Source organism: Leopardus geoffroyi, chromosome B1 (genome assembly GCF_018350155.1).
Source record: "Leopardus geoffroyi isolate Oge1 chromosome B1, O.geoffroyi_Oge1_pat1.0, whole genome shotgun sequence".
In the NCBI taxonomy this organism is placed as follows: Eukaryota; Metazoa; Chordata; class Mammalia; order Carnivora; family Felidae; genus Leopardus; species Leopardus geoffroyi.
Window position 1 is genome coordinate 68718564 of NC_059327.1, and position 6172 is coordinate 68724735.

The 6172-nt window shown below is 40.7% G+C and overlaps 1 long non-coding RNA gene across 1 annotated transcript; it reads left to right on the top strand.

Annotated features, from left to right (window-relative positions):
- The first annotated feature begins 2640 nt into the window (after positions 1 to 2640).
- On the top strand, positions 2641 to 5341 carry LOC123590851. The gene is made up of 2 exons (XR_006709005.1): positions 2641 to 2868; positions 3022 to 5341. It is a non-coding gene; the product is annotated as an uncharacterized LOC123590851 (long non-coding RNA).
- Positions 5342 to 6172: the final 831 nt, after the last annotated feature.

The following is a 6172-nucleotide window of genomic DNA, read 5'->3' on the forward strand; positions in this document are numbered from 1 at the left end:
CATTTTCACTCTTTCTCTCTCTCTCTCTCAAAAATAAACATTAAAAAAAGATTTAAAAATATTTTAATGTTTATTTATTTCTGAGACAGAGACAGAGGATGAGTGGGGGAGGGGCAGAGTGGGGCGGGGGCGGGGACACAGAATCCGAAGCAGGCTCCAGGCTCCCAGCTGTCAGCTGACATGGGGCTTGAACTCATGGACCCTGAGGTCATGACCTGAGGGTCATGACCTGAGCCGAAGTCGGACGCTCAACTAACTGAGCCACCCAGGCCCCCCTAAAAAAAGATTTTAAAAAACAGTTTCAAGGAATACAAAAATCTACTTACTAGACACCTTTCCCAGAAAACATATCACTTTGCATTTGTCTGAACATAATTCAAACCACATTTACTAAAACTCTGTTACCCTGTTATACAACCATTTTGTTTTTATGTTTCTGTAAGAAAATGCAAAGAACAGCATTTTCTTGGAAGCCTCTTTAAGATTTTAAACAATAGAACAGTATTTACATTTATCTAATCTTTTTAAAAATTTTTTATTATTTTTGAGAGGAAGAGTACGAGTGGGGGAGGGGCAGAGAGAGACAGGGGCAAGGGATCCAAAGCCCTGCATTTGGATTTACAGCAGAGATGTAAATGCATCTGCATTTACAGCAGAGAACCCCATGTGGGGCTCAAACTCATGAACTGTAAGATCATGACCTGAACTGAGATGCTCAACTGACTGAGCCACCCAGGTGCCCCTGTATTTATCTAATCTTAAGGCTATCTGAATCGGTAAAATCTACTTCACACTGCTTTTTTTCCCCCTTCCCCTTCTTTCTTATTATTATTATACTCATACTACCATGAATTTCATACATAGTTGTTAAAAATGCAGTCACTTCTTCCTCCCATTCAGTTCAGCAGTCCAACACTAAAGTTAAGTAGTCAACCTGTCTTTCTACTTCTCAACCTTGATGGGGTTATCAGTAAGCCCAGTCAAAAAATAAAACAGATCAGTGGTAGTGCCACCTAGTAAGAAGAATGAAATCCAGATGCTGTCAAAATTAAGAGAGGTTTGATTAATGCCAGTGTTAACTTTATTTTCACTGCTTCCCTAGCTGGGTTAAAAAAAAAAAAAAAAAAAAAAAAAGGCAGCACAGGGCCAGAGCAATGTGTTAACACTGCTGGGCATCTTTTTTAGCAAGGCACAATTTTAAAAATAATGTCTGAGTTACATGATGTGTTATCAAAAGATTGCTTTATATCTATCAAGAAGCTTTAATTCTATGAGTCAAAAGTAGCCTTTACCTCAATGCCCATTTCCTACCAATACCTCCTCAATATCAAATGTACTTCCGTCTCTGCTGTGACAGGGAAAATATCAATGATGTAATGCAGCATATATATTGAGATTTCTATGACATCTGTGGAAGTCAAACCCTATTTTCCAGACAGACACAAAATTCATGTGGCTTTTAACTCAGTTTTAAGTAGATCCTGACCCAATATAAAAAATTGAGAACAGGTGACCAATATTCCCAAAGAATCATAAAAATTCAAAACATTTCTAAAGAACAAATACCTTCAAGAAAAGACTGAAAATCCTAAGTTGGGAGCTAACAAGTGAGTGTGTTTAAAATCACTTGGTCTGCATTCCATGCTTTAACGATCTTTGTGAATCTTGATATCATCCACGTATTCAAGCTTCTTTCTTACAATTTCCCACCAATGTTCAGTTATTTATTGTGGTACTTTCAGGAAATCAATAAAAATGTTTTTAGACCTTTGTGTGTAGTGAAAGAAAGAAAAAAGCTTAATTGGTCCAGCTGTGTCTTGTTGTTTTCTTGTTTTTCTAAATATAAAAGAATAAGTCAATCTGTGTTGAATGTAGAATCCATTGAAATATGACCAACTGATGTTACTTTATCCTTCCTGCCAGTAATTTTTCAGAAATCCCTATCGTTTTTGTGAATTCACATTAATCAGAAAACTTCTTTCTGTGAAAATCAGTCATTGGTCGTTTGTTGCTTTTTTTTTTTTTTTTAAGTAGAATGAATACGTATGACATAACCTTAAACATTTGACATCAATATTTTAAGTAATTCAAATCACATATTTCAACCTAAAAGCTCATGTTTTATATTCTGATGTTAAATGATTCTTGGAAGTCTTTATTATTGGGGAAATTATCTCAATTCTTAAAAATAATTAGGAGTTATCATTGTAAGCACATTTCCCTGACAGTGTTTTCATAAGCCAACAGAGAGGTATTTTCAAGTTGGCATCCTTCTGTGCGTTGAATGTGGGGGAAAGCTTGCGATGCGCCAACCCCCCCCCCCCTTCTCTCCTCCGTAGCCCAGTGGCTGTAGCTCACGTCTCTGTGGCTCGGTGCCAACAGAAATGCCTATGGAAAGGAAAGCCTGCTCTGAACAGAGAGCTGACTGCTTTGTGAAAGATGAGAAGACAAAGCCTAATACAGTGAAACTTCTTTAGAACATTTTCCAGGGAACTGAACATTTTGAATGTTCTACGTGGGAAAACATGCGCTGGGAGAGCAGCACAATGACGCATTTCACTGCACTTCCACTTGCCAAACATTCCAGGGCACCCTGCACACGAGGCTAATAAACTGGCTTAAACAGGAGATGGTCATGAGCTCAGGAAAGCTTTCCTCCAGCCCCGTCTGTGGTTACACAAAACGGTCAAAACAGAGGCCAGGTCTGTTCTCAAATACCACGCTCTGGAGGAGGGATAAGAATGTCCTATGGTTCCTGGGCCAGTTCAGGTGGCTTAGAGAAGGGCAAAACAGCACCTTTATAGACACTACAAAAATCACTTGAAGAAGGAACAAACATCTCTGAGTGGAGGGAACTACACCAGTGTGGTAAGTATCCTCTTCTGTAAATGTTGGGAGATGGGGCCCTTTCACTTTTACTCTTTGTGCTTTTCTCTATGAAATGCTATTCCATTACGTGCTATCATATCATGGTTCTCATGTTTGAAAATCCCTCTTCTTGTACGTTGTAACTTATTTCAGATCATCACAGAAACTGGAGGACTGAGGACAAAATCTCAGAATACCAGGGAGCAGGGCAGACCACACCAGGGTTTGAACAGCCTTATGGAAACGTCTGGCTCCAGCCTCGCTTTGGTTTTCTTCAGAGTTTCTTCAGTGGGTGCAGGAAATTCTACTTACTGGGTTTGTCAGTAATCTAGAAGTATCTTGGTATTTTTCAGATTACCAAGTATCTGTTGTAATGTGACTTTGTGACACAACAGATAAAGAGATCAAGATAGATCACTGCTGGAGACTGTGTTTCCTAAGAATGGATGATAAGCATTAGCAGATAAAAAAAATGTAATCAATCAAGTAATGGAACAAGGCAGGAATGAGAGGAATGTTTTTCAATTTAAAATCTAGTGTAAGTTTTGCCCTTAACAAAATCAGAGAAAATGTAAAGAATCAGAGGGAATTTTTTTTAAATCCACAATGAAGGAAGAAAAGTGCTCCTTAAATAGATGAGTAAATGGTTTCAGGCATAAATGTATTTATGTATGGATGTGTAGAGATTTTCCTTTCCCGTTAGGATTAAGTAATTTTTTTAGAGTAAATTTATTCAGGAGTTCATTGGTTTGTCACTAATAACAACCTATTTTTTGTAGCTCTTTAAAAAATGACCTTAAAAATGCACAAGAATGGTATTTGCTTTAGAAAAACATGAATAATATATATTTTTTAAACTTTTCTGAATACTAGTGGTCGAACAGAACTGATAGAGTCACAGTCACTAAAGAGGAATTCTCCAAAAGGCCTCAGAAAAAACAGTAATGAAAGAAGGAGACAACCAAATACCCGAGTCTTAAAAAGTTCCAGCTCTCTGTCCACCCACCCCACCCTTACCACGCCCACCCCACCTTCCCAGGGATATGAAAATCTCCCAGCAGGTGATGGACTGTGCCAGAGTCAGTGTTGATGCTTAAAGGTTGAAGCGGATTTGTAAACAACAAAAATTCAATAGATATCATCCCTGCTCTTAAAATACCTCTGCCACACTGCCACTGAGGGTTTCTCATTGGCCACTTGTGACAGAAAGCTCCTAAATGGTCTCCAGTGATCCCTACCTCCTGGTACGCATGCTCTTGGATAATGCCCTACCCTTCAATACGGGCTGGATTTAGTGACTTGTTTCTAGCAAACAGAATGTGGCAAAGGTGATGAGAGGTCATGTGCTAGATTAGGTTACAGGATAGCTGTTGCTTCTGTCTTGGGTGCGCTCTCTCACTTGCTCTCTCTGAAGAAAGGCAGCTGCCATGTTGTGGGCTGTACTAGGGAGACAGCACAATAGCCCTCAAGGAATCAACAACCTTGTGTGTGAGTTTGGAATCAGATCCTCTCCCGCTGAGCCGTCACAGAAGACCTCGGCCTCAGCTGACACCTGGACAGCTGACACCTGGACCGCAATCTCATGAGAGACCTTGAGCCAGTGGCACCAACCTGAGCAGCACCCAGGGGCCTGACCCACAGAAAGTGTGAGGAAACAAATATCCGTTGTTTCTTTTGTTTTTTGTTTTCAGTCCACCTCCTCATTTCCTGCACTGTGCCCCCATCTCTCTCATTGTCAATTCCCACCTTCACTTTTCTTTTACTTATTTTTTTTTTTTAATGTTTACTTATTTTTGAGAGGGGAGAGGAAGGGCAGAGAGAGAGAGGGAGAGAGAGGGAGGATCTGAAGCAGGCTCCACGCTGACAGCAGAGAACCCAATGTGGGAGTTGACCTCACAAACCAGGAGATCATGACCCTAGATGAAGTCTGCTGCTTAACCGACTGAGCCGCCAAGGCGCCCCTCCTTTTACTTCTTCTGTGGACAATTTAAAACGATCTGTTTCACAGACTCTTTTATTCTATAGCCTCAGGGCTTCTCCTTTCCACCTTAAGAGGCCTAAAAATAATAAAGTATGCTTTTAATCCGAGAGAAACTCTAGTGCTAGCTGCTGTAACAACAGTTCTCAGCTTATATCGAGAAATTGTTCGTCACTCAAAATAAGTAATGTACCTATGATTTCATCAACTTGAAATATTCTAGCTTTGAAGAAAACATAGTCTAGCTTTGGCACATTTTATAAAGTAGAGAATAAAACCTTTGATGATGAAACACTCTATTCCCTATTATTTACACTTTAGATAGTAATAAAACACATTATTTTCAAATATTTTCGTTATTTTGGGGCTACCGTTTGATGTGAATTATTGCTAGGTGTTGGAGAGAGTTGTCCACTCCTGAAATCTCTGTTTTTTAGCCTTTTGGGCTCAGCTATTCCCTCAATACCCCAAATAAACTGCTTTGTGCCACTCCTTTTCCTCACAGTGCAGAAATTCCTCTCTCTTCCAGGATTTTGGAGGATATCCTGAAGGCTTCTGTTCCCATTTGTCACCATTCTGTCCGGAATTACTCCCCCCACCCTGTTCCTGCCAGAGTTTTGTTCTATGATGGGCCCTGCCCTGCTTTCTTCAACTTTCCTGAAAAGCCACCAACAACAGGCCGCTGAATGGAAGCACAGCAAAACACAGATACCAAACAACTTAAAATTAGATGTTTCTTGAAATTAGACTTCTCCAGTTTCTTGGATAACCTCAGCATGGGGAAGTCCTGACTATCCTCCTCAGGGACCTCTGTGCCCCTTCCTAACTGACCCCCCCAGTGTGCCAAACCTTCTCTTACATCTTGCTATTTTTCCCCCAGTCTAAGAGCCCCCAGATCAACTTCCCACCAGACCTTAATTTTCCTTAATACAAAGCATTTCAACTTGGTTTTGTTTAAACTTCCCCCATCTAGGTAGAGTGACAGTGAGGAGTGGGGAGGGGTCTCAACTTCTACCACCAAAGAGGCCCCAGACCCATTCATGTGCTCCTTCTTAGATGTTGTTATCCTCTCCTCAATTCAAACTGTTTCCTGCCATTTAAAATAACAGTTTTAGGGGCGCCTGGGTGGCTCAGTCGGTTGAGCGTCCGACTTTGGCTCAGGTCATGATCTCACGGTTCGTGAGTTTGAGCCCCGCATCGGGCTCCGTGCTGACAGCTCAGAGCCTGGAGCCTGCCTCGGATTCTGTGTCTCGCTCTCTCTCTGCCCTTCCCTGCTAATGGTCTGTCTCTCTCTGTCTCAAAAATAAATAAAACATTAAAAAAAAT